At 43.4% G+C, this 15,766-nt stretch overlaps 1 protein-coding gene and 1 pseudogene across 1 annotated transcript in view; one reads left to right on the top strand and one right to left on the bottom strand.

Annotated features, from left to right (window-relative positions):
- RSPRY1 (ring finger and SPRY domain containing 1) overlaps positions 1-10,536 on the bottom strand; it is a 56,576-nt gene extending 46,040 nt beyond the window's left edge. Inside the window, exon 1 of the mRNA XM_049786129.1 lies at positions 10,429-10,536. The gene's annotated coding sequence lies outside the window, so the exon portion shown is untranslated. The remainder of the gene's footprint in view (positions 1-10,428) is intronic.
- Positions 5,524-5,643, top strand: LOC126028823 (uncharacterized; annotated as a pseudogene).
- Positions 10,537-15,766: the final 5,230 nt, after the last annotated feature.

The following is a 15,766-nucleotide window of genomic DNA, read 5'->3' as shown; positions in this document are numbered from 1 at the left end:
GATCAAACCAGGTCAGCTCCAGGTTGGCAGCATGCAAAGCTAACGCCCTACCACTGAGCTATCACTACGGCCCTATACTTCCATTTTTTTGTTTTCTTTTGGATCACACCCGGGAGCTCTCAGGGGTTACTCCTGGCTCTGTGCTCAGAAATCGCTCCTAGCAGGCTCGGGGGACCATATAGAATGCTGGGATTTGAACCACCGTCCTTCTGCATGCAAGGCAAACGCTTTACCTCCACGCTATCTCTCCGGTTCCTATACTTCTCATTTTTATAGAATTTGTGATTCATTCTATATTTGTTCAGGGAATCATCTATGGTATAAGGGATCTGAACCCAGCTCAGATGGATGGATATAAGACAAGTGACTGTACTATCCCACCAGTACCTAAAAGTTGTTCTATGGAAAGGCGACAGAACAAACTTGTGCTCTCAATAAGTTTGGTGTTAAAACTGAGATACTCAAAACAGATCTCCCCTATCATTAAGAACTTACCACAGGGACATCTGTCAACTGATGTAACTATCTACAATAAGCAAATGATCCAGGAATCAATAATTCAACTGTTCAAATATTTGCTTGTGCTCAGTGACAATACAGCTTAGTAACAGAAAGTTGGTTAAATGAGTGATAGGAGAAAAACTAAAAAAAAAAATAAACCTGGGCATGAAATCACTATTGTTGACATTTTCATCAGTGCAAAATTATACTTTAGGATGAAGCATCTTCACCTTCCTATCTTCTCTCTCGCTCTCTTCTCTCTTTCTCTCTTAAAGTAATCATTTCTAATATAATTTATAGCCCTTCTATATTTTACAATGAAAAAGTTTTGAGGCTGGGGTGGTAGTTCAGATGGTTGGTACACATGTTTTGCATGTGGGAGTTCTGGCTTTGATTCCTAGCACTGCACGGTCTACTGAGCACAACAGTCCAGGAGCAACCAATGAGCCCTAAGCTGGAAGTAGCTTCCAGGCACCATGTCTGATGAACCAAAAACTGAAAAAGGCCAGAGAGATCACTCAAAACGCCGAGTATAAACTTTACATGGGGAGGCCCAGGTTTGATCCCTGGCACTACCTGAAGTGACTGCTAAAGAGTAGGGAGAAGACCAAATTCTGTTGTGTGTGGCCCTCAACAATCTCCCTAAAAATAGCATACTTTCAATTTTATACATATATATCCCCATTGGGCCAACCATTAATATTTTATTTTACTTGCTATATATCACATATCTATCCATTTCCATTATAGAGGCATGTAATTCTTTATGCTTTTATTTTAGAGGGAAGGGGCACCCAGTGGTGCTCAGTACTTACTCCTAGTTCTGTGCCCAGAGATCACTACTGGTAGGGCTTGAGGAACCATATGGGATATTGGGAATCAAAGTTGGGTTAGTCTTTTTTTTGGTTTTTGGGTTACACCCGGCAGCGCTCAGGGGTTACTCCTGGCTCTACGCTCAGAAATTGCTCCTGGCAGGCTCAGGGGACCATATGGAATATCCGGATTCGAACCACCGACCTTCTGCATGCAAGGCAAATGCTTAACCTCAAGGCAAATGCACTATCCATTGACCTATCTCCCCAACTCCAAATTCTTTTCTTTTCTTTTTTTATATTAAATTCTTTATGCTTTTTTAAAATAAAGTGTATAAATGAGTGTATAACTACCTTGACTTCTAAATATTTTAGAGGTTAAACTTACATATAACAAAGGGCAGTTTTTTTTTGGTTTTGTTTGTTTGTTTTTTTTGTTTGTTTTTGGGCCACACCCGGTGGTGCTCAGGGGTTACTCCTGGCTGTCTGCTCAGAAATAGCTCCTGGCAGGCACGGGGGACCATATGGGACACGGGGATTCGAACCAACCACCTTTGGTGCTGGATTGGCTATTTGCAAGGCAAACGCCGCTGTGCTATCTCTCTGGGCCCTGTTTTTTGTTTTTAAATAGAAGTCACTTTCACCTGGTATCTGGCTCAGCAATAGAGCACTTATATGGCATGCAAGAGACCTGGGTTTGCACTACAAAATTAATGATATTAAACCAAATGAAAAAAGAAAGGACCACTTACAATGTTCTGCCTGCCTGACTGGCGTTCTGATGGAATTGGGCATAGGGAGTTGTCATGGACCCATATTTTCATACTAAGGTTAGGGTATGGGATGCTAGGGAACAAACTCAGGGCCTTTCACTTTCTAGTCATGTGAGACAAAACAACACAAAACAACACAAAATATACACATCTTAAGTTATGGTATCTGAATTACAGTACATAAAATGTGTACCGTATGTATAACAACTGAGTATAATATATACATGTAATATATACGGTATATAACATCTGAGTTACAATATATAAAATGCATAAAGTAATATAAGCCTATCAAGATAGAAAAACTTAGCAGAAATATATTTGCTTATAAAATAACATACAAGACACAAAAATCATGACTTTACCCCCATTTTTGTTTAGGAATTGGTGGGTGCACACCTAGCAGTAGTCAGAATTATTTCCAATTCTATGCTCAGGGGTCACTCCTGGTAATCTTCAAGGTACCATATGTAATGCTTAGGATCAAATCAGGTCAACCATAACAAGGCAAATACCTTAAACTGTATATCTCTGTCTTTCAAACTGTTATTTTCTCAGTCAAAATTATTATATTTAAATGAAGAATGCTTAGCCAACAAGATTATTTAGTATGCAATAAACACATAAGAAGGGGCCGGCGAGGTGGGGCTAGAGGTAAGGTGTCTGCCTTGCAAGCGCTAGCCAAGGAAGGACCGAGGTTCGATCCCCCGGCATCCCATATGGTCCCCCCAAGCTAGGGGCAATTTCTGAGCGCTTAGCCAGGAGTAACCCCTGAGCATGAAACGGGTGTGGCCCGAAAAAAAAAAACACATAAGAAAAGGCAATTGGGGCTGGAGAGATAGCAAGGAGGTAAGGTGTTTTGCCTTGCATGCAGAAGGACGGTGGTTTGAATCCCGGCAACCCATATGGTTCCCCAAGTCTGCCAGGAGCAATTTCTGAGTGTAAAGCCAGGAGTAACCCCTGAACATAGCTGGGTGTGACCCCAAAACAAACAAACAACAAGCAATTTTTTTTTTTTTTTGGTTTTTGAGCCACACCTGCTGATGCTCAGGGGTTACTCCTGGCTATGCACTCAGAAATCGTTCCTGGATTGGGGGACCAGATGGTACAATAGAAATTGAAGTGAGGTCTGTCCTGGGTCAACCACATGCAAGGCAAATGCCCTACTGCTGTGCCACTGCTCTGGCCCCAAGAAAAAGCATATTGGGGCTGGAGAGATAGCATGGAGGTAAGGTATTTGCCTTGCATGCAGAAGGTCATTGGTTCAAATCCCAGCATCCCATATGGTCCCCCATGCCTGCCAGGAGTGATTTCTGAGCATGGAGCCAGGAGTAACTCCGAGCGCTGCCAGGTATGACCCCCCTCCACCCAAAAAAGAAAAAGCATATTATATAACAAAAATTTCTATCATGGGGCCAGAGCACACGCTAATCTAGGATGGACAATGGTTTGCTCCCTCGGTGTCCCATATGGTCCCCCAAGCCAGGAGCTATTTCTGAGCACATAGCCAGGAGTAACCACTGAGCATCACCAGGTGTGGCCCAAAAACCAAAAACAAACAAAAAAATTGTCTATCACTTGCCAGTTGAAACAAATTACCTATAGATATTTTAAAATATGTGTTTCTAAGGTTATAAAGCATCTGGTGTTTTGTGGAATATTTGGTTGGAAGTTCATTTTTCCCTAAGCAGGAAAAGTTGCTCTGTTAAAGTATTTTTACATGTGATCCTCTGTCCCAACTATTCAGCTAGAGATGGCCTACCACTTGAGGTTTAAGACCCACTTATAATTTCCCTTTTGATTCTAACTTTTAGGTCATCTAGGAAAAATAAAGTATTTTGAAGTGAGTTCAATACAGTATATATTTGAAGGGAAAGCAGATGTTTCTCCTTGAACTGTTAGGAAAAAAATATCTGAGGAAAAATGCCCCAAAATGTAAGAAATTTTAAGCCAGTAGCATGATCACAGGAAGTGATGCCTGTGGTCATGAGACTAACAGGAGAAACAATCAGAGACTAAATCTCAAACAGTACAAAGAAGGTAAATACTCTCAGAGCTCAAAGAAAGTATTATTGAAAAATAGTGTTTTGGGGGCCGGAGAGATAGCACAGCTGTAGGGTGTTTGCTTTGTGCGCAGCTGATCCAGGATGGACAGTGGTTTGAATCCTGGCATCCCATAACCCATGCCTGCCAGGAGCAACTTCTGCGTGCAAAGCCAGGAGTAACCCCTGAGAGCTGCTGGGTGTGATCCAAAAACCAAAAAAAAAAAAAAAAAAAAAAAAAAAGAGTTTAGACCTGAATAGTTAAGAAATTAAAGAAAGCATGAGCTAAGAGCAGAAAGGGAAAATTGGGGTGTGTGTGTGAAGGCAGAGTAGGAGAGGAGAAGAGGGGGATGAAAGAAAAAGAGAGAGAGAGAGAGAGAGAGAGAGAGAGAGAGAGAGAGAGAGAGAGAGAGAAAGAGAAAGAGAAAGAGAAAGAATAATCCTTGATTGGTCTCTCTCAAAGACTGAAAAATTTGCTTGAGCTCAAAAAGGAAAAACTGAAAATAAAAAAAAAAAATAAAAAAAAAAAAAAAAGGAAAATCTGAGGTAAGTGCTAATGACAGCTGCAGTACAGAAGAGAAAAACAAATGTAAAACTCCAGACTATTTGGAAAATTTCCCTGCAGGACACCAAATAACAGGAAATCATATAGGTGTGTTATTCAAATACATAAAAATCCACAAGTCTGAAGGATAAGGATTTTTCTATTCTAGAAAACTCTTTGCTAATAATAAAAGCAAACAAAATGTGTAAAAATAGCGACATTTTCCTTAAAATCTATTTGAAATAGATGTCTGAAAATACTCAATTGTAAACTCAACTGGAGAGCTATTAGAATAGAATGTATTCAATAAATAATTTAAGTAAATTTATTTCTAAAATATTTAGCAATAAAATCTGTCCATTTTTCATTTGTTTGTTTAAAACCAATTTGAAATTCAGAGACAATAACTTAGTAAATATGAATTCAATGCCTTTATGATAAGCACTAAGCAAAGATGAAGTAAAATCCATCACACTCTTGGAAAATAAAGATGGCAATAAACCGAGTTGTCTACCCTAGTTTGTGCGATGGAAACTTATGGATAAATTAAGTTTTCAGGAGGAAAAGAAACTTAAAACCATTCAAGTATCTCTGTATGGGAAAGCATTATAAAAAACTTACAATATATAAGCCTATATATTATAAGCATTCAAAGAGGAACTGAGAGGCTGGAGTAATAGTACTTCTGTAGGATGTTTGTTTTGCATGTGGTGAGTGGTCAATGGGAAATCCACTGGGCACCACATATCGTCCCCAGAGCCAGGCTAGGAGTGATCCCTGAGCACAGAGCCAGGAATATGTATTGGGTACTTTCTGGCATGATGAAAAAAATAAAAATAAAAAGGCAGAATTGAAGCCTGGTACTTATCATTGGTTGTACACTAACTGGAGAGAAAGAGGAGGCAGAATAAACCCACCTCATCTACACCTAGGCAAGGGTCTCTAGTTTATATTGTGAGGGGGGGACTACAAAGTAAAATAAAAGGGCAACAGGATTTATATTGTATTTTAGCACACCTGTGGGGATCCCCCAACATACTGTTTTAAATTATAGGTCAAAATATGGTTGGTAAAAAAACCACACAACAAAAATTTAACTAAACTCCATAAAAATTAAATGCATAAAGAAGTACTTGAGTAATTCTAATTTTTATTCTAAGGAAGCACAATGGAAAACCAAAATCAATCTGAAACAATACTAATGACACATCCCAAGTAAACAACATTCCTGAATATTGTAGGGCTTCTCATTTGGCTTAGGACTCGTGAACAGCTTTATACTCATGTCAAGTCCACTCAGACAAAGTTCTGGGGAGAAAAATGGCTGATAATAAATGCTAATACTGCATCCATTTGATTTATAAATAGCAAATTTTAGTAATCCTTAATAATTCACTTAGAAAAAATTGGACCAGAGAATACTGCAGATAAGGCACTTGCCCTGATCAAGGCTGATTTTGGTTTGATCCTCGGTACCCCATACGGTCCCTAAGAATGCTAGAACGTGACTCCACCCCACCCCTGCAAGTCATTTAGTAGATTATATGTATATGTAGGTATATATAACTATGAGCAACTATAATACAGTCTAATGAGAAAAAAGGAGCTGCCATTCTCACAAAAGGAGACTGAACAGGGGTCATGGGCGAGACTCAAGCATTCAGGCACCAGGAGAGGAAAGAATACTTCAGGAGGCATAAAGAACATCAAAACATTAAACTGTGAGATGATAAATTTACAGACTAAGGTAGTATTACAAACCTATGAAACGTACACTGACTCAAAAAGAATGCTTGCAAACTATAATTTAAGCAATAAGAAAGCTAAAGGCAGGTGGCAGAGTCAGGAGTAACCAACCTCTGAGGGCCACTGGGTGTGGTCCTAAAACAAAAAACAAAACTGTACAAGTCTCCTAAAAGTGTGGCTCAAGTTTTGCCATTCATTTCTACTTGACTATTTTTTTTTTTTTTGTTTTTTTTGTTTCTGGGCCACACCTGGCAGTGCTCAGGGGGCTACTCCTGGCTCTATGCTCAGAATACCCCCCCCGCCCCCCGCAGGCTCCGGGGACCATAAAGGATGCCGGGATTCAAACCACCATCCTTCTGCAGGTAAGGCAAATGCCTTAATGCTGTGCTATCTCTCTGGCCCCATTACTTGACTATTCTTATTTTTAATTTTCTAGTTTGAATACCAGAAAAAAGTGATTTAAATTCAATGGCAGGGGCGGGAGAGATAGCGCAGTGGTAGGGCATTGCATGCAGCTGACCCTAGAGGGACCGGGTTTGATTCCTGGCATCCCAGCTTGCCAGGGGCAATTTCTGAGTGCAGAGCCAGAAGTAACCCTTGGGTGTGGCCCAACAACCAATCAATAAATTAATAAAGTTAAAAAAATAAATTCAATGGCAAATGGGTTGAAAAACGTCAAATATTTGAAAAGAAGTCAAACCGATAGTTTACTTACGATCCCCCAAATAATTATTCTGAAATAGATTTCTCATTCCTCAATGGTCCCATTGGTGTTATCTATTGATTTGTCACTTAGTTCTGCAATACTCAGACCATCAATCCTACAAGGCCCCTCCACAAGACAGAAAATTCTCATTTAAAGTAATGAGAGATAGTATAGTGGATAGGGTACTTAACCTTGTATGTAGCCGGCCTGGGTTCAATAAGGGTATTCTATATGATAATCTGGGTCAGCTAGGATTTCTGAGGAAGCCCTGAGTACTGTCACATATGGCCTCCCCAAAAACCCAACCCTCCCGCTGCATAAAAAAATAAGAAAAAGAAAGATAGTGAAGTTTCATTACCATCCTCAAGAACTCCTAATAACTTACAAAATAATATGAGTATCAAAAGAACTGCAATTTTTTTTTTTTTTTTGGTTTTTGGGCCACACCCGGCGATGCTCAAGGGTTACTCCTGGCTGTCTGCTCAGAAATAGCTCCTGGCAGGCACGGGGGACCATATGGGACACCGGGATTCGAACCAACCACCTTTGGTCCTGGATTGGCTGCTTGCAAGGCAAACGCCGCTGTGCAATCTCTCCGGGCCCCAAAAGAACTGCATTTTAAAGAATTCAAAGTGACTACTAAATTATAATAAATCGCTTTAGTATTAGAGAAAGCAGAGATAACTCTTGGTAGACTGAATGAAGCTGAAAAGCTCACATAGAATGTTGTAAATGCAGTTAGGAAATACAAAACTTTTTTTACTTCAATTCTCTTCCAATAGTTATTTTCTTTACACATCATAGAAAAACATATTATTATGCAAAGTGTTCAGTTTTTATTTCCCCTTGAATCTTGGCCAATTTTCTAAGAGAAGAGCTATTTTGCTGACAAAGCAGAAAAATACACTTCCTATAAAAACTTAAAAATAATCGCGGAATACAGAAATAATGGCGAGGAAAAAAGCAAAAGTAGGACACAAAGATATTAAGTAGTTGGTCAGGACTTGTATTCTGGGAAGTAGAAAAGCTCATAAAATCATCAGTGACATTTTTTTAAAGACTCAAAGCAGTAAAAGATTAGAAAAGAAAGGAAACGTAAATCAATTTTTACAAACTAGAAACAACGAGCAACTACTTAAAAAAATGACAAAGTAACCAGCATGGGGTAAAAAATGAACTCTTATAAATGCTACTAAGCAAATATAAGAAAAATATCACAGGGACAGGAACACCTTAGAGCCTCATACAGGAAGCTACAAGGAGATCATCCCAGGAAAAGCAAAAGCCCATATAAGATGAAAAAGAACCGGGGCCGGGCGGTGGCGCTGGAGGTAAGGTGCCTGCCTTACCTGCGCTAGCCTAGGAGACGGACCGCGGTTCGATCCCCCGGCGTCCCATATGGTCCCCCAAGCCAGGAGCGACTTCTGAGCGCATAGCCAGGAGTAACCCCTGAGCGTTACCGGGTGTGGCCCAAAAACCAAAAAAAAAAAAAAAAAAAAAAAAAGATGAAAAAGAACCACGGTGGGTGAGAAATTTAAAAGCAACTGCTAACATGCCTCATGATGTCTAATTTGAGGCGACTCCAGGAATTAAGCATTCACAGAGGTGGAAAGAATAAAAAAAGGACAGGTATTCCTTGCAGAATCACAACGGAAGGAGGAAGCGGGGTGTAAACGACCTGCCGACACCCAAAGCTGGGAACACCTACGGAAAAGGGAGGTGGTTAGCAAAGCCCAAATAAAATGACCTGGAGGGAGACAAATTTCTGCCACTAGGGAAAAATAATTTTCCTGGAGGAAAAGATTTAAAAGAGTGCTAGCTCCTGGCTAGCACCGTCAGAAGTGCAGGCAATTAAAATTCCGGAAAGCGACAACTTGGAAATCCCTCCATCTCCGTTAAAAACCAGAGTTGCCACGGTGGGTTTTTGGAGGGTGTTGGTAGAAATGGGAAGTAAAAGGCTCTGGGTACAATATGGCTCCCAGCACTCCATAGGTGATTAACAAAGACACGGCTGCCGTTTTCTTACGGCCACCAAGCACGGGCTTTCCAGTTCGGAGCGCGCCTTCACTTGGCTTCCGCAACAAGACACCCCAAGGGGAAGCAGAAGGGGTGGGGAGTGTCGGACCTTCTTCAGCATCAGCTTTTTTTTTTTTTTTTTTAATCTTCCCCTCTCGCACAGTGAGCAAGCAGTTGGCCAAGTCCTTCCAGTCCCTTCTTCTTTCAATGCTGGGGGACACCCCGGAGGAACAGGGAGACCCCAGGGGGGACCAGCGCTGTTGCTGTTGGGGGGAACTCCCGCGGTCAATTAATGTGTCAATGGAGACCCCACTGAGTTCAAAGTCCACCACTCGCCTGAGCAACACCCACCGACCAGGTTTCCTCTTTCCTTCCCTCCTCCGGATGGGGAAACTGAGGCAAAAGGTGGGGATCTCCCCCATAAAAAAGGATAAACGCACACATATACACACCCCAGGTATATCTGCTGAGTTACCTGGGCCCCAGGCCCTAGTTACCTGGGATGCCCTGCAGAAGCAGCAGCAGCAAGAGTCAGACAAACCGGGGTGGGTCTGCCAAGCGGGAAGCCCGCATTCCCCCCACACCCAGGCTTTCCTGCGGGTACAAAATTGGGGGGACTCATTCCCAGGCTGGCCCGGCAAATCCCCCTGCCTAGCTGAGCCTCTGGAGTTGTCCACTGTGTGTGTGTGTTTGGGGGTGCAATCACCTCCAAGCATTTGTGTCCGGTGTGTGTGTGTCTGTGTGTGTGTTTGGGGGTGCAATCGGCCTGTTGTGTCCGGGGTGTGTGTGTGTGTGTGTGTGTGTGTTTGGGGGTGCAATCGGCCTGTGAGACCACCCCCAGAAAAAGCAACCTCCAAATCAGCAAGAGGAAAAAAGAAACCCTCTCACCTCCCTCCGGGTGGGTGACAAGTCCACTTCCTCCTAGCTGGGTCCCTTGGGAGCCGGGGGCCTCCTGCAGAGGGGACACCCCGAGAAGACCTCCTAGGGTCGAGCAGCGAGACTCCCCAAAACCAGGCGTGAGGGGGAACTCTCCCTCGCACCCGCGTCCAGCCAGGAGCCTCCGCCGAGGATCCCCCACTCATTCATCCCCGGGCGAACCTCGGGTCCTCTTCCTCCTCCTCCTTCCTCCCCGGTGCCCGCTTCCCGGAGCGGAGCGTCCCCCCACTGGCCCGAATCCGCCTTCCCAACCAACGCCGCAGAGCCGGGAGCGAGGCTGCCGCTCCGCCGGGCTCTCGATCACGGACGTCCCCGGGCTGCGGCACCGACTATCCGGCGCTCCCGGACGCACCTGCAGGAGAAGGCGGCGGCAGCGGCGGCGGCGGCCGGAGCGACTCCTTTGTGACAGGTCCGGGAGAGTGGTAAAGATGGACGCGAGGCCACCGCGCTGCCATTACGCGGCGGGCCCACCCACCTCCCTCCACCCCCGACGCTCTTCGCACCACCCCGGCCCTCCCGCGGATCTCCTCCCCACCCTCTCCCCGGGAAACGCCCCTCTTCTCGATGGCGCTGCCTCGCTCCTCGACGGCCAATCACGTCCTAGTAAACATGTCACGTGACAGACCAGCCCCGCCCCCGAGCCTCGCGCCGACCAATCCCCGTGCTTGAAGCGTGAAAGGTTCTATGAAGACGCCTGGGAGTGCCTAGTCTTCCGGAGGACCGGCTCGCCGTCGCACTCTCCCGGGGTTGGACGAGCGGCGCGGATTGGCTGACGGCGCCGGAAACGGGGCGGGGCGAGGAGGAAGAGGAAGCCGGGAAGGGTCAAAAAGAAATATACACACACAAAAAAAGCCAAAGCTGTTTGTTGGCCTTTTATTTTTCTGCTTCTTCTTTCCACTCCCCAAAAGGCGAGCGGTCTTTTTTTTTTTTCCTTTTTTTTTTTGCAGTGGCCTTTTGGGGGTGGGCGCCGCCGAGTTGAGGGGTCGGTGTTTGCCTTCTACACGCTGGTAGGTGAGTGAGTGAGTGAGTGCGGCCTGTGTGGGCCTGCCAGGCTCTGGAGGCGAAGATTGGACTTCAGAATCTTGGTTGGTGGCGAAGATGGGCGTTGATTAGGGCCCAACACTAGTTTCTCTTGGGTTTGCGCGCTCGCCCAGTGATTTTAATGTCCCTGGGGCAAGCGGGTTGCATGCATGTGGGGATCCCCCGGGACGTGAATGGGAAGCCAGTTGGGACTAGTCTCCGGCTCCTAGGGGAGGTGAGGGCTATTCCAGACGTTTTGGAACGGCTCGAGGCCACTCGGGAAAATTTGGGGGTGCACAGGTGGAAACGTTGGACTTACAAAATGTCAGGAAACACGTATGCAAGACGCTTGCCCAATACAAGAAGCTGCACTGAGTGCATTTTTTTTTCCTAATAGAAAACAAGCCTACGAGCTCGTTTGCAGAAAAGTTAGGAATTCGGGGAGCCCCAGAGTCGTAGTATTTTGCTCGCACCCATTGGTGGCCGTGTGAATGTGAGGGTGCACTTGGGGTGCGGAGGGAGGAGAGACCTATACTTTTAGCTGAGGTTCCTTCACTGGTAAGCAAGATATTCTCTGGCTTTTATAAAGTGCAGGTTTTCGGACCCCACCTCCTGACTGTCTTGACTCTAGGTCTCGTGTTGGGGGGGGGGTCCCCGGAAACCTAGCGCGGACCTGGCGGTCAGAATTCTGACCCAATCCTCTGTAGCGGTGCGTGACTGCTCTTAAGGTTGATTCCTTTGCTGCTTGGCAGGGTTTGTTGATGTGCAAAAATCAGATCCTGCAAACGGTTTGAAGAGGATTTTTTCTGATATCTTCGGGGAATCCTTTATGATGAAAGCAATTGAACCGAGATAAAGAGTTTTTTTACAGTCTATCGAGTTTGGATTAGTTGTGGGAAGATTAGAAGAGGCTACCTGGTTTATGCCTCAGCTGAAGTCTTGGAGTCTTCAATTGTGGGGGAGGAACTGTTTTCTTTTTTCTTTTTGATACTTTGAGCCACACCCTCCTGTGCTCAGGATCACACCTGATGGGCTTCTGATGGCCATATAGGGTACTGGGGATGGACCGGCTTCGGCCTCTAGCAAGGCAGGTGCCTTACCTACTGTACCACCTCTCCAGCCTATGGGAAGAATTCTTGACTGTTGTAAGAAAGGGGAAATTGTGCCAGGGCCTTTTACCATGGTAAGCAGCCTTCTCACTTTCTAGGAATCTTGTGGTTTGCTTCTCAGTCAGGTTGCTGTTTTGTGCATCTGGCTCTGCCATAAATAAGCTCAGTCATCATATAATGATGCCTTTGAGACAGCTAAACATGAGTGATTTTTAGGGTGTGTAGTATTGATCATAATTTGGACATGTTTGTCTTCATTCTTTTTTGTTTCTTTGGCTTGGGGCCATACTTGGCTCTGCACTCAGGAATTACACCTGGCCTTGCTCAGGGGACCATATGGAATGCTAGGGATGGAGGCTGGGCCGGCTATGTGGAAGGCAAACACCCTACGCCGCTGTATTCTCTCTGGCTTCATTGTCTTCATTCTTAAATAGATCCATTTTACGTTTTCCATTAAGGGTATGCTTAATCTTTTTATTCTGTGTTTCACTGTCTGTACTCAACTACATTTGTTATTGTGTGATTTAGTTTTTAGAATTTGTTGATTAGTATTTTTTTGTTCTGAAAAACTCTTAGCCTTTTTACATCATGTATTCCCTTTGATCTGTTGTTTATATTCTTTTACTGATTTAAGACCTTTTACACTATACCTGCTATTGTCTTTATTTTTCCATTCTGGATAATTTCATTATTACGTCTCAAGCCATATTTCATGTTATAAAACATTGAAATCTTAAGTTCAGCTATTGATAGTTACTGAAATGTTTTCATTTCCTTTACAAGCCTGCTATGCCACTTATTCTCAGCTGTTGATTTTGAGTCTTGGTTTTTATTTCTTCAAACACTATGAGCATTCTTGTTTTATAATCTGTGTATGTTAATTCCACTATTTAAATTCTACTTTAGGTCTATTTCTATTTTGGTGGCAAGGGGTATCTGTTTCCTTTGCCCGTTATTCTGTGTTTCTCTTTTCCAGTTCATTTTTATCTTCAGGTGTAGTTCTTTGGGGTTACTATTTGGGGTTCCCTTCCCTTCCCCTTCCCTTTTCCTTCCATTCCCTATCCCTCTCTTCCCCTTCCCTTTTCCTTCCTTTCTCTTCCCTCCCCTCCCCTCTCCCACACCTCACAGGCTTCAGGAATTACTCCTGGCTCTGGGCTCAGAAATCACTCCTACTAGTCTCAGGGGACCATATGGGATACCAGGGATCCAATCTGGGCCTGTCCCAAGTCAGCAGCATGCAAGGCCCCCTACCACTGTGCTATCTCTCCAGCCTTCATAGCAGTAGAGATTTGGTGTCAATGGCCTAATCTTCTATTCCTGAAAGTGATAATTCCCCTTAATTTTGATTTTGGAATAGAATTTATCAGGCACTCCAGTTACAGATTATTTTTCTCCTATATCTAAGACTTCCATTACTTTCCCAGGTGTTCCTTTATCTGAACTCTTTAGTGCTCAGTTTCTATTCTCAGTGCATTTTACCTCTTCCTGCTCTTCTACACATTGTTTTTGTATCAACCTTATTTATTTATTTATTTTGGTTTTTGGGCCACACCTGTTGACTTTCAGGGGTTACTCCTGGCTATGCCCTCAGAAATTGCTCCTGGCTTGGGGGACCATATGGGACATCGGGGATTGAACTCAGCTCCATCCTGGGTCAGCCGCGTGCAAGGCAAGTGCCCTACTGCTGTGTTATCGCTCCAGCCCACCAACCTTATTTTTTGATGAATTCCTCATAAAAATTTTTATGATTCCTCATAAAAAACAGAGTGCTTACTTAGTATTTGCCATTTTGTCATGCACATAGTAAGTACTTAGTCAAGTTTTACTTCAAAAGTACCACTGTACTTTTCCCCCCTTAATTTGATCTTAGGAATTATAGAACCTAGGTGGGATTAGTTTGGCATTGGTATCAAAACCAAACCTCTTATCTACTGTATCATCTTTGGCCCCACACCCTGCATTTGTTTTTCAGCTTTGGTCCATAACTCTCATCAAAGTTACAATGAGCCAACATTGAACTATTTTTTATTTAATTTTTATTTCTGGGCCATATCTGGTATCCGGAACTCACTCTTGACTGCATTCAGGAATTATTCCTGGCAGGCTTGGGAATCATATGAAGTGCCTGAGATAGAATCCCGGTCTACCGCATGCAGGACAAGTGTCCTACCTGCTGTTCTATCTCTCTGTCCCAAGTCTACATTGAACATTGATGTTTGAGGACCTCCAATAGGTGGTTTGCATTTAGGACTTGATGTATAAAAAGTACAGTTAAAACTAGAATTATAAAGTGGTTGTGGAAGTTTGAGAGGCATAAAAGGGAACCCTTGTTTAAATTGTTCTCTTTTCTCCTACTGCATATAAATAAATCTAAGGTAAATGCATATGTAATCTATATAGTTTTTCCCCTTTTATTGTTTGTGTTTTAATTCTTAAGCAACAAGTCACTAATAAATGTCTTAAATATTAATTAAACAGATCATGCTAGTCTTAGTTCATTTAGTCTGGAGTCTTGAATCACTGGAGAGTGTTCAATAGGACTGTTTAAAAGATGGAGGGAGGGGTGCTCTGTTTAGCAGTAAAGGTTAACAGTGGTCTCTGTTAATAGTTGCCTTTTTCTGAAGTTTTATTTTTTTAGGGAAATTCAGCTTAATCTAAATTACTGTGGCTTGGTACAAATGTCTTCTGGCCAAAAAACAGTCTTTATTTGGAATAAAATTACTTTGCCAGCTGGCAAATTTCTCTTGGTGGCTGTCCTGCATTTTGATATCCTCTGTGACTTGATCATGGGGTAAAAATATGTTGGAAGGGAAGCATTTATGAATATTTACTGACAGAAGGAAATTGGACTGTCTTTTTTTTTCCTTGTTTGGGCCACACCTAGCTGTGCTCAGAACTTATTTCTGGCTCTACATTCAGGAATCATTCTTGGTGGGACTCAGGGGACTTTATGGGGTGTCAGGGATCAGGCCTGAGTGGACAGACACTGTGCTTTTTGTTCCAGCATCTGGATAGTCCTACTGTTTTTGCTATCCAAAGACGAACCTTAGAACATCATACCACAGAGATCTCATTTCTCTTGGTGTCTTTTTACATGGGCATTCTACCCAAAGTTAGAAGTTTGAATTAGACAACTATGGTAGCCAGTAATGTAAAAACTTTATAAAATGACACTTTTTGCAGGGGGCAGCGGGTGGAGACTCATGGCTGGGTGCTCAAGAGAGCTTATGTGGTGCCGGGGTGTTAAACCAGGACCTACCAAGTACCTTAATTGCTGTACTATCTCTTCTGACTAGCAGTGGAAGTCTCTATCTTAAAACTTGTCAGAAATGCTATGTAAGAGGTCCGAGAGATAGCACGGAGGCAGGGCATTTGCCTTGCATGCAGGACAGTGGTTCAAATCCTGGTGTCCCATATTGTCCCTGAGCCTGCCAGGGACGATTTCTGAGCGTAGAGCCAGGAGTAACCCCTGAGTGCTGCTGGGTGTGACCCAAAAACCAAAAAAAAAAAAAAAAAGAAAAAGAAAAAGAAACCTGGAAGTTAAGTATTTGAGCTTCAGTA

This window comes from Suncus etruscus, chromosome 14 (genome assembly GCF_024139225.1).
Source record: "Suncus etruscus isolate mSunEtr1 chromosome 14, mSunEtr1.pri.cur, whole genome shotgun sequence".
In the NCBI taxonomy this organism is placed as follows: Eukaryota; Metazoa; Chordata; class Mammalia; order Eulipotyphla; family Soricidae; genus Suncus; species Suncus etruscus.
Note: the sequence above shows the minus strand (reverse complement) of the source record. Positions and strands in the feature narration are given on the sequence as shown.